Source organism: Thermobia domestica, chromosome 18 (assembly GCF_964235325.1).
Source record: "Thermobia domestica chromosome 18, izTheDome1.hap1.1, whole genome shotgun sequence".
In the NCBI taxonomy this organism is placed as follows: Eukaryota; Metazoa; Arthropoda; class Insecta; order Zygentoma; family Lepismatidae; genus Thermobia; species Thermobia domestica.
This window is the reverse complement of record NC_137471.1, coordinates 86,231,689-86,249,755: the sequence shown is the minus strand read 5'-3', so window position 1 is coordinate 86,249,755 and position 18,067 is coordinate 86,231,689. Positions and strand designations below refer to the sequence as shown.

The 18,067-nt window shown below is 35.1% G+C and overlaps 1 long non-coding RNA gene across 2 annotated transcripts in view; it reads right to left on the bottom strand.

The window, feature by feature from the left end:
- Positions 1-10,277, bottom strand: part of LOC145675748 (uncharacterized) — a 63,553-nt gene extending 53,276 nt beyond the window's left edge. The window contains exon 1 of one of the 2 annotated variants that reach the window (XR_014129208.1): positions 9,221-10,277. This is a non-coding gene — a long non-coding RNA (uncharacterized LOC145675748). The remainder of the gene's footprint in view (positions 1-9,220) is intronic. The other variant, XR_014129207.1, reaches the window with a different exon arrangement.
- Between the last annotated feature and the right edge of the window lie 7,790 nt (positions 10,278-18,067).

The window sequence follows — 18,067 nt, the reverse complement described above, 5'->3', positions numbered from 1 at the left end:
TAAACTGGCATTTGGAGTATAAAACAGCGCCTGTACAAATAAAATAGCAATCGAAACACCTAAACTGGCATTTGGAGTATAAAACAACGCCTGTACAAATAAAGTAGTAATCAGAACGCCTAAACTGGCATTTGGGGTACAAAACAGCGCCTGTAGAAATAAAGTAGCAATCAAAACGCCTAAACTGGCATTTGGAGTACAAAACAGCGCCTGTACAAATAAATCAGCAATCGTATTTTTAAGAATATCGATATTCATTTCGCTCGTCCCATACAATTGAAGTAACATAGGTTTTGTTACATGTATTTAAGAAAACATTTTCTTTATTGTTACCAACTACATAGGCCATATTAGTACCTAACTAAAGATGTGCTTATTTTACCACTGTTCTTAGCTTATAAGTTTCGTCAAAATGATTACTCAATATTTTATTTTGACTGCAGAAACAATGAAATAACTTATGTCAGGGATACAGCAAAGGTGAACGGGGGTCCATACCCCCTAAAAATAAGGTGAAACAGAAAAAAATACTACATATCAAAAATTAAATAGCAATTTTTATATTAACTTCTTAAAAGTCACAACAGTCAGATCCCTACTCATGTTTTGCTGTACACTTGATAAATAGCTACTAGTAGGGCTATAATTTATGAGCAACATAGCTGATACTTACATCAAGATTTTGAAGGTAAAAGTCCTATTGCCGTAATAACTCGAATGTAAGTGCCTCCCTAAATAGATGTGTTGGTTTTGAGAATCAACTTATTACGCGGATACTAGCAGTGGTACAGTGCCGTGCCGGGGAAGGGGGCGACGGTCTCGGGCGCCAAAGTAAAGGGGAGCAATAATTCGGGAGAAAAAGGGGAAAAAAAAGATATGAAAAATTACTTGGAATATATGTATGGGGAAGCCGTCGTATACGTGCTGATTTTCCACGGCACGGCACTGCAGGGGTTTAATGTTAGAAGTTTTGGAACGTATTACATAAGCTCGATCGTTTTAAAAAATATAGCATATATCCGACCCCATATATGTTCGTACTTCGGAAAATTTCAGTTGAGTATACGCGCTGAACTATAAAAGTATTAGGTGGGTACACGCCGTATAATCCCGTATATACCCTATTACATACCTGGATATGACATTTCTAAACAGAAAACGAACATAACTAGCAAACCAATGGCTACTAATTGACTGCAAAATTCACGCGTTATTAGTGTACATTTATCGTAAAAATTAAAAAAAAGAAAAGAAAAGAAAAGAAAAGAAAAGAAAAGAAAAGAAAAGAAACTCAAAGAAAGTACAACTAAAAACGATTTACCGGTATTTCTACCATTTGTCCAAAAATGTGTTATATAAGCGTCTTTCACGTATTTTAGCCATGAATTTTAAGGAAAGAAAACAGTGAGCGCTTATATTCGAGTAAATACGATATTTTACTATTTTTTAAAATTTTCACAACGTAAAATAACGAATTTTTTTTTAACTTTGTGTTTCTGTACAACTTTATACAGTAAATTACCATTACTTATTTTTTATTATTATTTCGCATATTTTGTTTGCATACACGATGATACACATAATTGGCCAAATTATCGGTTTAGAAATTGTATCCGGTGGATAACATAACTTCTTGACAACATTCTTCGTCATGGAGAGAAATTGGATGAAGAAAATTATATTTCTTTTGCTTGATACAACATCTGTGTAATTATTTTTGGTCGGAAAATAAAAATTAGTGCACTATTTTATTTCACAGTTCTAGTATCTCTTAACACCGATGATTTCAAACCGATAACAGTGTAAAAAGAATATATAAATCTTATTAGAAAATGATATACGAACATTTACAATATTTTTTCTTTTTTTAAAAAAATGTACAACATGCATTTTCCAATGATCAAAATGCTATTGGATTTTTTTCTACTAAATAAAATATGCCGACACTTCAGGATCTATTGCTAATTAAAATAAATAAATAAAATGCACAAGCGATAGAGCAGTATGAAACAAGACTAAAATTATATTAGTTCACCAGACGATCCCTAGAGGGCAGAGAAGTTGTACTGCTCCCGCTAGAAGCAACTGTATTATTGAAAAAGAGCGAGTTAACAGCAGTCACTTTGCTTTACATTAAAATACCTAACTAACAAATTAGATTTATACAGACTATACACAATTAAAAAATATCAGTATATGGCTACCTTTCATGTGATGTATCACAAAAATAAATAAAACTGCCATAATATCATCCTCGACTTCTCAGTATATAAACGTGAGTCCAGATCTTCTCCTACGGGTCGCAGGTGGACTATGACGGAAATATGAACTTAATACTATTAATAGGTATTTCTTAACACCTATATATCTCTGGCCAAACAGAAGGCATAACTTTCTAAAGCAAGTTCATTTTGCAGGGAATTAAATCTTACATTTTAATCTGCTACGGTTGGACCCATTCTGCTTATTTAGTAATTCAAATAAATTTGATAATCCCTATATCTCGCCATTGAGAAGTTCTACCCTTATTTTGGAATTTAAAAAGTTATATTTAAAAAAGAGAGAGATAGTAGACGGTATTATAAACAATCTAAATTTCTAGTTAACCTAAAGTTCTGTTTACCAAGACATGTTAGCAACTATATGCAAAATTTTCCCACTAACCTCCTACCCTTAAAAAAAAAATCCCTCTTATTAACATATTATGGGGGTTCTTGGATAACTATCTAATGATACTTATAAAATTCCCTTACGTCTAACAAATCGCTACCTTAGGGGACACATTGTAACTATCTACGGAAAACTCTTGTCCTGTGTAATGCAATATTGGTGAGAAGATATATAAAAACCACGACAGAGAATAGTTCTACAGCACTTATATTTTTTGAACTAAACACTATGATGTTCGAATTCGTTCTCGTTCTCTAGAACCATATGTCTTATATTAATTTTTCGAAGACGTCTAATACGAACAGAACAGAACGGGAATTTTAAGTACCTGACCACTAGACAACGTTTACACTTACAAAACTACAATTCGTAGGTTTCTTACGTATAGGCTTCAGACGGGAATAAACGCTACAAATAGATGCGTAACTTTATATTGTGAAATATTGATATATCTCACCCAAGAATTCTTACAGTATGAAGTAGCTAATACAAATTTCTTTACCATGTTTAAGAAGTTAATAAAATTGTCTCTAAATAAATGAGATTGTGAGTAAAATATTTTCTAAAATGTGTGAAATATAGATAACAAAGATTTCTCTAAAGTGTGAAATCGTTAATAATAAAAGTGAAAAAAAAGTATTATATACGAAACAGCTCATCAAAAAGTCTTCAGATACATGTGATGACGAATATTTTACGTATTTTCCCCCTTTCATACAGCATGTTATATTTAACAAATGTTGAAAGTAAATTTGGATGAATTATTTAATCATCCAAAATTTGAGACATTATTTAGGATCTATTTTTGATCTAAAAAATTACAGATTAATGTAGCTACTCACTGACGTAATTATATGCACTGTAACGCATCCACGATCTAATTTGGTAATTCCTTTACTATTTTAATAACACGACAACATACAGGCATATGTCCAATATTATCCGATAGTTCGATTACCGGCTCGATCACCACTTTCGGACACTTGTTACACTGGTTTTTCAAGCATATAACTACAAGATTTTTAAAAAGAGGATTCCAACAACAATCCTAAATAAGTTTTGCATGAAGATACTTACGTGTTCACTTTCACTAAACTTTTTTCCACGAAAATAATGCACAAAAGTTTTTAACCGTCCTTTTGATGTAAGCACTACGTAAAAAAAGCAGTTTTGTTTCTCACAAGCAGAATATCTCGCATCCCACAGGTAACTTTCCGGTACGAAGTCATGCTAGTGCTCCAACATGTACCGAGCCGAAGCGCGCGAAGAAATCCTCACTATTGTATATATATGACTGTATGCTGTAGCGTGAAAGCTTTCCTTTCCACTAAGCATAGGGGCAATCGCGCACCACCAGCCACCTCGCTTTTGCCGGATGGGCGGGAGTTCACCAAACCAGTGACCGCCAATGGCCAGTGCCCACGGCCCGCTAGCGTCATCAACGGGTTAAGCGGATTGAGACGCATACTAACGAACTTCCCTCCCTTACGAAGCTACACGCTCGCACTTCATGCTGGGTATATTCTATTACATATATGGAAGAATACATTTGTGGCATAAATATTAACGAAAACTTATCAGATACATATCTTGCATAATAAGTATTATATATATTATAGCATGTACAAATACGCTATGCCTTGCTTTTTCAAATACGCCATTTTGGAGCTTGTGTAGTTTCTCCACGCTCAGAGTGGCTACAACAGACAATATATTTTTAGATCATTTATATCATAATTTCTCTAGTTTAGAATATTTAGACCTATCCCACACCTTCTATAAATTTGGACCATTTATATCACATTTTCTACGTTTTCTACACCATCTCACTTGAGCAATACTTTATTTGATACTTTTAATTATTATTAATTTCCCATGTTTGGAGCAAATTGAAGAATGTTTTCCAAAAGAAATCAAATTTTTTACTAAATACTTATAGAGAAAATTTGATGTAGGGCCTATCCAACAGTGTATTGATGTGTACGATATAAAATTTGTACTACATTTTGAGTGAAATTTTTGAACGCATTCTTTTTCCTTTGGTGCGGTGGAAAATCTGTGAATTAAATTGAATGTGAATCTACTAGACAAGCATACTTGTTCAAGCACAATTTGTGCCATCTTTGAACTAAGGGGGGGGGAGGGGAGTAGCGTCAAAGAGAGAAATGTACGCATAACCCCAACCGTTCTGAAACTATATACCATACTTTTGCGTTCATAAAATAAGCCATATCTGTTGTAACAGAAGCAACTATAACATGTAATTTACATTCTTTATAGAACAGACAGGTTGAAAATGTAAGTAATATAATATATTCAAGCAACAGGCAGGACTGCAAATTTAATCTTGTTTTAAAGAAATTCTAAGCCAAGAAAGGTTGTGGTTTTGCAGGTCAAAATACATTGCATTAAACGAAAAAGTGTAACAAGGATAAAAGTAATACAGTTTGACAAGGCGCGTGTCACTGCACAATTGCTACTACTACTACTACGATGTATTTCGAAGTAGTTGGCCCCTTTTTAAGATACTTTTCAACAAACTTACACACACAAAGAAAAGTTTTCAGCTTTTTAAATACTATAAGAAAAGAAAAGTACAAACAATTTGTCAACGGCACACACACACACATATAGGCCTATATATATAAACAGCTTTTTTTCTACCCTTTTTCTTTAACTCGTGTTTCAATACATTTTCCTTTTGAGGGCCAGCCAGGAAAACCACTTTTCTATATTAATGGGGAAAGAAGTAATACAACCCATATCGTCTAAGTGTCCTATGGTTAAGTTTTTTTTTTCTTAGTCAGCATTGGATAATAATAATAGCAATAACACAACAGTATTATTTTTTCTATATATACAATATCTTTCTTTTCTTGTGATGGATATATTATTTATGAATGATACGTGTTACGTTATACGTATATATAAAAGAAATGATGGTTCTCTTTTATATCTTCTATAGCCTAGACGCTTATAATGTCACACCCTGGACGCCTCTTCTTGTACGATTAGGAAAAAGAAATAAAAAAAAAACGCGGGACATCTCGAAGTCTCCCTTCCTACCTAAACTCAGCTCAACAGGTTGATTTCTTCAGTTTTTTTTTTTTAATATTATTTTTCTTTCCCTACCCTATTGTATGAAATTTTTAACATAACGTTTTCGTTCACGAGATAGCCTACCTCTAGAAGATTTTTCCTTTGAAAAAAAAAAAAAAAAAAAGAATGCGTCTTCATAAGCTTATTATGTTGGGCGCCAGAAAAACCAGAAAGGAACTTACTAAATAGCTGTGGCAATCAGAGATGCGGTTGGTTAAAAAAAAAATTAAAAAAAAGATACCTTAACATATAAACTTATAGGCTATGTTGTTATTTGAAAGAAAAACTTGTATAAGCAATAGAATGAAATTAAGATGTTTTTTTTTCTGTCTTCCTCTCAGATTTAGATTACTGTGTTAGTTACAAAAATACATTTTTATTATTATTTTTTTTTTTTTACTACTTTAGTACATCCTTCTTCGTTCTCTTATATATTTTAAAAAAAAAATGCTACCTTCTTTTCACATAAAGAAATATGGAACTTCTTAATACCCCTCTACATTTCAAAAGGGATTTTATAAAGACACATATGAATGTATACAATGTTACCGAACCCTTTGGAAAGGTCTGACTAAGGTATTGTGAAGTATTAGCGGCATGTTACGTATAACTTGCTCTAACCCATTTGAAAGCTTTTTTTTTTTTTTTAATTTCGTACTCTCTCTTCAAGGGACCCTATACATACGACCACAAAGATAAAATTTTACAACAATGACACGAAGGATCTCTTTTTGTTTGTATTGTTACAAAATGAAACGATTTTTTACGCTTTCAAGCTATATTATACTACGTAGATCGGAAACTGAAGTTCTTAAAAATATACACTTAAGAAAGTTATTATTAACAAAGAATGGACACTTTTTCTTTTCTTTTCTTTTTTAAATATAGCGACGCTGAGTATGTTCAATTAGAAACGAATTTTATAATACTCTATTAGAATAGCATACAAAGAAATATGTATATATACTAAAAAGATCAGTTTCAGAACACGGACTAAAGATGACGCACGAATAAAAGCAAACTGGAAATTATTATCGCAGAATTTCCATCAATAAATTTGCCTCTATGTGGCAATTATTATAATAAAAGCAAATATTTTCTGAAAGGAAATCCGTAAGACAAGTTTAGATTTACCTATTTTTTAATAGTTCCTTAATCGCGATTTGAAGAACACAGGAACTACTCCAAATAATTAATATTATTAAAATTCCAGGTGTCAATACTTTTATTATTGCCTGGAAGTATAGTATCGTACAGAGAAAAAGCACGCCTACATGTTTTGGTTTCTTCAATGGGAAGCTTCTTACATGCAGCGTACAACAGACTCAAGCCACAGTAGTAATTGAAGACTTCCACTATAACTATTGAAGCTAATACTTCAAACAGTGAAGAGAGAGAGAAAAAAATGTAAAATATCTTCTTGCTAAAGATACACATAATTTCTTTCATAGCGTTATGTACTAGATTTCATGTGTTAAGCACATCAAGCCTGCGTTGTACGTGGATATCGAATAGTCCAAGTGCTTAAGCCTGTTCTTTCGCGCCAATCAAAAAATGCCCTCCCTTCGTAAGAGGACACAAGTTCATCAACGGCCTCACCGAACTCTCTCAACAATTAGACGGTTAACCTTTTATTAAGGTGTTTTTAAACACTTCCATTCCTGCTAAGTAACTACAATCAGATTTCATTATGATCTTATTTCATAGCAGCGGGCTAGTGCAATTGAAGCTTAGAAGGTGCCTGGAATACCACTTGATGCATGAAAGCATATCACAACATATGTGATGTACGCACTTCAGCACCACATATACCGTTAAAAAAAAAAGGCAAGTTGTTCGAGGCACTTAATTTATCATTAACTTACACGATGCTACATTACCGCCAATGTGTAATTGGGGTTAAGTATCTGCGGTGGGGAAAATGAGTGGGGGTACAACATATCAAAGGGGGAGTGCAGAGGGAGTCTGGTAATGGTAAATGAGGATCATACCCTTCTTTTTCCTCCCGCACCCCTTTCCCCCATTTTTTTCAGAAACGCTGCACATGTTCCCTAAGGACATCACACACACATACGAATGAAACATAAACCATACATACTCTTATATTTAAAAAAAAAATTAAAGGCAGACAGACGAAACACTTACTCAAGTTTCATTTCCACTATAGTTACATACATACTGGATATTCCGACGTAATCACACATACTATACCGTGCATGTAATTCTGTACACATAAATATACTCACAGTTAATGGGGTGTATGTATTCAAAGTTCCTGGATCGCACCACAAGTTTGTTACTTATCGCATGATAACGGCACTGAGCAAACTTTGCCGTTTTTTACGTATAAATATATATAAAAAAACGAATTACACAATTTTAACTAAAATACACCACACAACATGCCATAGCCTGTCTTGGTGATGTTTTGTCTGGTACGAAACCCTTGTTATGTGTCCAAATGACGAAAACTCTTTCCGAAAAGTTTAAAAGAAAAGAATATATGCTTTCTTTTCTGGTTACTTATTCTTCTTCCCCCCCAGAAATGCCCCGACAAGATGCGCTGTACCTATATTCTACAGCCACCGAGGTTCCTCCGCCAAGAACTGCTTCACCAAGTACAAGCGAAGAGTTCAGGAGAGGATCTATGTGTGTAGGGGAAGTAAATCGATGGGGGAAGGAGGGGGAACTCTTCGAGGACGTGCTAGACTCGTGCTCCTTGCTGCCAACTTTGTTAGGTTCGCTAGCTAGCCATTAGTTTTTTTCTTCTTTTCTGTAACTTCCATACTCTTTCTCTCTCTCCTGTATACCGTGTGTCTTGCAATACTTACTCAGCACCCACTTCTTGTCCGCCAAAATCAACTGTTACGAACTTCAACAGCTCAATTACATAATTAGTAGTAAACAAATTAAATGAAATGAATTTCTGGACATTTTGCTTTAAATTAGAAAATAATATATTTCATCACAGTTTTTTGGCGCTCAACACCAAGTTATCATCTAAAAATTCAAATTCTTGCTGTCTTCTGTTTGTACCGAAGCTATAAATCGGAATTCAAATTCGTACCACCCAACTGCCACGTGTAACTTAACTACAAACGCACCGTTCGTACACCACATCCTATTGGATGTGGGTTCCACCTCTTAACAAAATACATTATTAACCCTGTCTCTCTACATTTGCTTCGTTCTTAATATTTTATTATTCATATAGGTAACCAAACAACAATTCTTAACTTTTATTTTTGTGTACAAAATGCTAAATAATCGTATTTTACTGAAAATAAGGTGTACTCATTTTAGTAACATATGGTTTACCTGAATTAATAATTACAATCGTACTTTTTAAAAGAATACCGCATACCATACACTTTCAATTCCTTTTCCAAAATATATATTAAAACTGTATTATAAAATATTAAAAAGATTAGTAATTATATAATTCACTCACCAGATGTTGACTGTGTTAACATGACGAAACACCGTTGCAAACTGTGATCATATTGAGTGCGTTGGATCATTGATGGCGCACACTTATTCAAATATTATTACATTTGCCTTAGAAGTAAACAAAACTCTCACATATAACTAATTTTTTGGCTCCCTTTTCGTTTTCCAGGGGAGGGGACGTACTTCGTGTTAAGATAATATTAGTAAACGTATTTCATTGCAGTATACCACTTAACTTTTCTCCTGGAAAAACACGAAAAAAAATCACACTTAAAATGTTTTAACTTATTTTAAACACGAGGCGACGTAAAATATTATATTTTGTACAAATCTATCGTCAACAGCAATTGGTACGCGTGGTTGTATGCCACCGCTTCTACGTAGTTGTAAGTAACTAACAAACAGTGCTGCTGCGTTACGTAATGTGTAAAGAAAGTGACAAAAACTGCAAGTCGGAACTAATATAATAAACTTCTTATCGCGACACTTCAGGGTAATGCATTGTTTAACTTTTTTTTGTCTTGATACGAACATTTAGGGGGGGAAATAATAATGATAAAGCGTACTTTTTTTTAACAGGGGAAAAAAATCCACACGGATTGCCGGGAGTAGTAGCAGGTAGATAGGTCCCTTCGGCACTTTCCACACCGTGTCCCCAGCGCGCCACAACTGCAAGTGGGTAAGTTGAACTTGTGGGCTCTGTCACTTTCGAACACCACTTCCGGTGGCGTATCAGACATGCGCAGACAGTTGTCCCCGCCCCTAGTGTGTGCCAACGGCGGAACCAAGACAGAGAGAGAGAGACGATGCTCGCTTCTTTTTTCTGTTCTTCTTTGCGTTTCTCGTTTTTTCTTTTCCTACTGGATTTTTTTTTTTTTTTTGCCGCTGGAAGAACCGCCCATTTGTACCGATTCCCTCCAGCCTGTCAAGGTTTCCTAGACCACGCCTACTTTACCCGTCGCGGTCGAGAGGGCGGGTAAAGAGGGGAAGGTGAGTACAGTGCAAAGAGGGGAAGAAAGCAGCGCGCGCGAGAAAGAAGGATTCAATGCCCGCTAGAGGGCAATAGCTTTGCCTCGAATCATCAGCGACGCACTGCGGTCATTGATACAACTACTAGCAGCTTCGTATAACAATTGAACAGGAAAAACAGGTGTTTTTTTTCTTTCTCTCGTGTTGCCTCCTTCCTCCTCGTCCCTCTGCCGTGTACATGACGAGGACAACGTTATTGCAAATAAGCTACATACGCGTAGTAAGGTCTACATGCGAGCACAATGACCGATAATGAGATTCAACTACTTATGGAAATGATAGTTAAATACATAAATGTTGGCACTTTTATTAAATGCAACTAGTGGCTGCGCCCAAACTTTCGGCTCACTGTACACTATAGGTTAAAATTGTGCTAATTAAAAGCTATGATTGTTTAGGGTTAACAAATGTACTTATTTGTTCATTTCCAAGCACCATACCATATTTTTATGCAATTATTCAAGAACTTCGTTACACACAAAGGTAGCAACATTCACTAGGGTCAAGCAGATAAATGATAGTGTATGTAGCGACATCAATGAGCATCAGGCAGGCAAATGATACGCACATGGCGACATCTATTAGCGTGACTGTTCACTATCAGTAATTAGCATAACTCACTGAGATGTTTGAATTTATTATAACTAATTTTCATTGTACTCCTTGACCTGCAGACCAACATAACACATAGAAGGTTGTATAATATTCTAGGGTATTAGCGTTACTCATAAACTAACAAGAAACGGACATGAACGTGTCATCCGGACATCCAAATTAAACCTAGCCCATTCGATAAACATAACAAAGATATGTTCCTGCACAAAAAATTAGGTGCCATGGATAACCGAGTAAGTCCCTGGGGCCCATTAGCCCTGTTAATATAAAGAAAATCGTAGACTCGCAGTGAAATAGCTATTGCATCAACACTGGTCATTGGAAAATCATGATTTAGAGTTCATTCTCTTCAGCATGAAACAAGCTTTCCAGAGGTGCTATGTATTGGGGCCCATAAAGTATTTGAACAGAGAAAATTGGGAGAATGTTGTGAAAATTCCCTCCAGAAATTCCTCCCATCAACTTTGGACCTCTCTGGAGTGGCCCCTGGTAAAAGCACACAATCCAAATGTATTTCGTAAAATACGAGGTAAAAGCTTGTATACCATTAAACGCTTTCCCCTCATACCTATTCTGTCTATGAATACAAAACTTGGCACTGACATTTCTTATCCCCTATAGTAGTAAAGATCGACCACAAGGATACTAAATCGTACGGTAGAACTTATTTAAATCTGATCTTGTCCAAACTTGAGTTTGTGGTAGATCTTGACTTGCATACTAAATATATCAAATATTCTCCTATGCAGATATTTGGTTCCGGAGTTATGGATAATCAAAATGAATCAAATTCTCGAAGAAAGAAAGATTTAAAATTGAAACACTAATTTTATTTAGAACAAGAATTAGGAGAGAAACATGGAACAAACTTGTTAAAACATAAATTTGGGGTGATAAACGTGATCCCGGGGAGGATTTCCTCCCGGAGTTACGAAATGCCCGCCCCCCGGGTCAAATATCCTATCGTGCTCAATGTAGTTTTCCAGAAGTTTCGTAATAGGTATACTGCTTTTCATTCCCAGTGTATTGAAATTTTCTGCGGAGAAAATCTGAAATCATCACTGTAATTTGAGGTTAAACGTTAACCTGTTAAACGTTAATTTGAAGTTAAACATTGACCTGTTTAACGTTAATTTGAAGTTAAACATTAACCTGTTAAACGTTAATTTAAGGTTAAACATTAACCTGTTAAACGTTAGTTTGAGGTTAAACATTAACCTGTTAAACGTTAATTTGAGGTTAAACATTAACATGTTAAACGTTAATTTGAGGTTAAACATTAACATGTTAAACGTTAGTTTGAGGTTAAACATTGACCTGTTAAACGTTAATTTGAGGTTAAACGATAACCTGTTAAACGTTAATTTGAGATTAAACGGTAACCTACTAAACGTTAAGTAAATGCCATATGTGCTTGAATGCGGATTTCTTAAAATATTATTGAAGGACGAACTTTTTTTTTTTTCATAATCGGGAATCCCATTACTAGTAAGATACAAGGTCGTCATGCCAAATCAGTTTGAAAAGGACAACGTACTTTCCCATTCACACTATATAATGGATCTTTGTTAAATGTCCTACTGTGGTATTACAGTTACAAACTACCGTAAAATACTAGGAATACGGAATATGAACCATATTTCTCACGTTTACTATGATTTGTGATTTAACAACGAAATAATAACAGAACGTTTCACAATGTACGGTATAATTTTATTAAAACATTTTACACAGCACACACACACACTATTAAGGATGGGCACGAGTCGAGCTAAAACTCGCCTCGACTCGAAACTCGAAGCGAATTCGAGTCGAGTTTCAAGTAGAGTTCCGAGCCGAGTAACTGTTTTGAGGTCGAGTTTCGAGTCGAGTCGAGTTTGATAAATGGCTTCGTTCAGCTCGTTTTAACTCGTTTTGAAAGCATTGCCTGATTAGACTGGAAAGTGAAAGCCGTGAGAAATGTAAACAGTAATGTGAAATATTTTTAGTGCTGCTCACGAGATGAAACACAGCTTGTATCTCGTCTTGTATCGATTAACGAGGCGACAATTTGGACTTATAAAACGGATTTTTATAACTACACAACCTGAAATGTCGTGAGCACCAATATGAGTATATACTGTACTTCGTACCATCAAGGCTGAGACCTGCGCGGTCCAAGTTTTGAGTCCAAGCAGAAATCCAACCTGGGTAGTGACGTCAACCGGCTCAGCTCGGTTCAACTGAGAGAACAACTCGAGCCGGCGCGGTTGGGATGAGCCACCCACTTGGTTCAGGTGAGCCATCTGCTGAAGCCGGCTCGGTTGGGGTAAGCCATCAGCTCGGTTAGTTTCGGCTCGAATAGATAGTGAATGAGCTGTGAGCCGAGCCACTCAAGCCGTTGACAACCCTAAACCCGGGCCGAGCAGTTTTGAAGATGTTTGGCCGGCGCCCTTTAACTTTTAACCATTTTTGGCTCAAGCCCGAATACTTGCTCCTCCGGAACTCAAATCCAGAACCTCGTGATCGATGTCCTTGCCTCCTACATTTCACGCCTACCGAGTTGAGCTGTCAACTGGTTTTTGGTATTCAGCTACTAATCTCCTATCTTTCATGTTTATACATTGTATTGTTATACTACTACTACTACAACAACAACAACTACTACTACTACTACTACTACTACTAATAATAATAATAATAATAACAAGTAGTAGTAGTAGTAGTAATAGCAAGTATCATTGATAATAATTATAGTGTCTATGAGGGATCCTTGAAAAATGTACTTGAAACCCCACACAGTATGAGGCTCGATTTGGCTTGTTTTGGCTCGACTCAACTCGAAACTCGAGTCAAATTCGAGTCTAGTTTCGAGTCGAGTTGGAGGAAATTTTTCGAACCGAGTTCTCGAGTCGAGCTCAAAGATGTTTATTTCGAGTAGAGTCGAGTTTCAATGAAAACTCGCTTGAACTCGCTCGTGCCCATCCTTACACACTATGTTGCTTCTAGGTGAGCTGGATTACATTATCTTGCATCGCTGCGTTACGGTAGGTTTATCTGGCAACAATGTGCTTTATTGTTAAGAAATACTAAGTACTTATGTCCCTGATTGAATGTACTTTACTTTCCACTTGGTGTCTGGTAACATCTTTCAATACGTCCCTAATAAAATTCAAATCTAATTTCAAATAAGTAAGAATAACTGAAATTTCAATCATATTTAGTTTTCAAAAGTTATTTGTTAAGCATTTAATCATAGTAAAACTTAAGTTTCATTTATTATTATTACGTATTTATACTTTCCTTGCACCTAATAGCCAATGTTCAATAAACTATTCAAGCAAGACCTGCGTGACTTTATAGCAAAGCTGTCACTAAATAGTAGTCCAGAATTCCGCTAGAGGGCAGAAGCTTCTAACGTATATTCGTACAATCACTTTGATTCTGTAAGCAAATTTTGATCACTAATGTCTGGCATACTATTTCTAATAAATAACATTTCAACAGTATTTTTTTTTCAATTGATTTCTTCTGATACTATTACCCTACGTTCCAGTTTCATTAACTGTACTATTTCATGTCATATACGTTCGATTGAGTGTCTCGATACGTTCAAATACTCAGCTACAGTATGTTTGATAGTTTTTGTTGTTGTTATAATAAAGATATTACATACAACATATCATGTATTACTCGTACTCGTAATGACTCTAACACAAGTATCTTTATACATCACTTGATTGTTGATTGATTTTGGTCATCACGATCAACGCGATCACATGTTAGAAGATGGTGTAACCTTCTAAAGCTCTTAAAACATGTCACATATGTCTCTTATCTTACAAGCAATGATGCTATTCAGCCAACTCGCTAGAACCGGTTGTTTAAAATATTTCGAGTCCTAGAACCGTTTGTTATACCCAGACATAACAGTAAATGTTTCCCAGTTATACCCAGGAACAGTAAATTTTAGTTTAGCTAATTTTATTTTTAGAAATTCTTACAGCCACAAGGTTAAACATAAGATTTCTCAGAACAAGGTATAAGCGTTTATATCTTAATCTCAAATGCTCAGATATCAAGAATGAGAACTGGGATCACATGAGCGTAGTGGTGAGGGTTATTTATTTTTGAAAGGCATACATACCATTACCAACAATTGTTAATCCTTTCCAGTACTTTTTGAGAACTATCTATCTTGAATAATTCGTTTCCAAGATATTGGCAGTGCTACCTAATTTCGTCACACCACCTTATATTAGGATCACCTTATGCTGTCTAGATCTCGACTTGACACTTGTGGTATTCAGTAGAAAATTTGCTTTTGTCTACTTTGTACGCGTTATTTCCTATAAGAGAGTTTATATATTTATCTACCTATACATCTACTCTCTCTCTCTCTGAACTGGTTGTTAAAAACTTAGAATAACACAACTGCTTACAAATAGTACGGTAGTACGTGCATTACAGTTACGGGAATTCTAACATTAGTATAACCTACTAATTAATAGTCTACCTTTTTCATGGTGTAAGAATTAATGATAATTTTCGGCTTTATCTCAGTAACCATACTGTATGCTGTCCATACAGTACCATACTAAAGAAAATGAAAGGAAATGAAATAATTTCAGTTTAACATCCGACCATTATCCATACCCTTTAGGCTAAGGGAGACGGATGATTAAGGCAAGTGAATGATGGAAGAATTTTTGGAATGAGATAGTTGGAGAAAACCCACGAATGCTGTCCACCACAAACTTACTTTTTGGATTAGAGATAGCCAATTCCGGAATGTTTACTTTCCGGAATCCGGAAAGTAAAATAGGAAAAATCCCGAATTTCGGAAAAATCCGGAATTCGAAAAAGAAATTTTTGCCATCCCTACTTTGGATGGAGATCGAACCAGGGACCCACCCACCAGACGTAAATCATAAAGAAGAGATTGAAGAGATATATTATGAAATTATAGTATCAGTTTAATCTTATCTAAGAGGTAGCGTGGTTTATATACAGTATCTCTTACATTTACAAAAAATAAAAGTTTCGGCCGATTTTCTACAAAACTACATTGCAAAAAGATAAATGAGCTTTGAACATGATTTGGACGTTTATTTTTAGAAACAACTTTTGGTAATAGTTTAACGTCCAAAAATGTCCCTAGGTATTCTATCAGTGAACAAAAAATGTGCAGAATATCTCCTAACAGTGCCCCAAGAGTGTTCAAACATGTATTTGAATTTCTGATGTTCCCAATGAATATACGGGCACAGAAACAACTTATAAACAGTCTTAGGATACAGTTTTACGCATTTACAAGTCATTTTGTCTCGTTTACTCATTGGACATATTAGGAGTTCTGAATACTCTTAGGGGAGTTTCTATTAATCACTGTTAAACAGTTTTTGAGCACTGATAGAACACTTTAGGACATTTTTGGACATGTTAAACATAAACAGTAAGTAAAAGTTGTTTCTAAAAGTTGTCCTGAAATATTGATTTATTTTTGGCAGTGCAAATAAAGTGAGTACCTAAAATAGATTTACTCAAATCAATGAAGGATGGTTCCTTTTTTCCTAAATTCGGAGACTTATTAATATAATATCTTATTTATTTATACAATTCAATATTCTACAAGGTTACCGAGAGTCGAGACGAGACAAAACTTTTGAGACGAGAGATCATTTTTTCCCCTTCCTATTATTATATGTTATCTCAACTCCTTACGAGCCTAACAGTCACACCCATTTCATGAGTATAAAGAGATGATTGATTTTAAATGTCATTACTTTATATGAGTTAATTAGAGAAACGTGATTTCTAAAATAACGAAGGGATGTTTATCACTTATTCTGGCTTTGAAACTAAACAAAACGTAATTAAAAATGAAAAACTGAACAATCAAAACTCCTATTAAGTTAATATGTAACAGTTTACAGTTCTAAGGGGAAGGGGTATTTGTTTACTTGCAAATGAGACACTTTAGTGTGTGTATATACAGGAAGATATATATATATATATATATATATATATATATATATATATATATATATATATATTGTATCCGTATTCAATGCAAGGGTCCGATATTAAAGTTTGAAACGATCAAAGGTTTTTATTCAATTTTTGAAGAGTGGGTGGTTTACGAAATTCTTAGAACGTTTATTAATTTTTAAAATGAATCCCAAGATTCTTGTCTCCCTCATTTTATTATGCAATTAATGTGGAGTTTCAAACGTAAACTTCGTATCATATATATTTATAGTAAGTTTGGGTGATTCCTGACAATCGCTGAATCCGGACATCCTAAGCTTACGATAATACTGTTCTTCTCATGTGTAATGTGGAGACTTGTTGCGATGCCTATTTGAAGCACCGTATCTTCGTATAGTTCAGTGCTGAGTAGGAAGTGCAAAGAGTGTTATACGTAGTTTCGACGGTGGGGGAAAGAAGAAGAAACAGGAAAGTTTATGCACGTTTTTTTTTTTTTTTTTTTTTTTTTGGCCTGGTGTAACTTTTTAGTGGAATATGTTAAGGCTTTACACAGAAGTGGTTTTCAGCAAATGGTTAAGTAAGATATATATCGAAGCGAAGACCCTACTTTACTCGTTGCATATTGGAGGAATTTTATTACTTTGCGAGTGCCTGCTCAACGCGTGCACGAGTTTACAGTGCTCAAAACGGGCGAATAAGGACGTTTATGGAAGAGTGAGTTCGGACACGTTTATTACGTTAAGGTGAATCCGGCCAATGTAATTAATGAACTAAGAGGATTCAGAACACTCTCTCCTCTCTCGCTTTTCACGTTTATGAGTGTGAAATAGTACGTGAGATCTATTGCTTATATCTAGCGTCTATTCATTTTTGCCATAAATGGACTACCAGAAAATAGGATCTACAAACACAACTAAATTACAAAATGCTAATCATAAGGTGCTCAGAAATTCTACACTACTGAATGGCTAGATCATCTGGTATATTCCCATTTGATCCGCAACAAGTTCGGGAACACAACTTTCTTTTGTCTAATGAACATGATCCACCAATAGCTGGAAACAATTCCTCTTCTGTGTCATCAGACTCAACCTCAAACACGTCTCAATCGCCTTCAGAGTCCTCAGTTAAACAGTTCCAATCTTTTCCTGCTGTTGCTTCTTCCAAACCCACATCCCAACGGACAGGTGTTGCTAAAAGATTAAGTGTCACGAATTGCAGTTTATTTCAATCT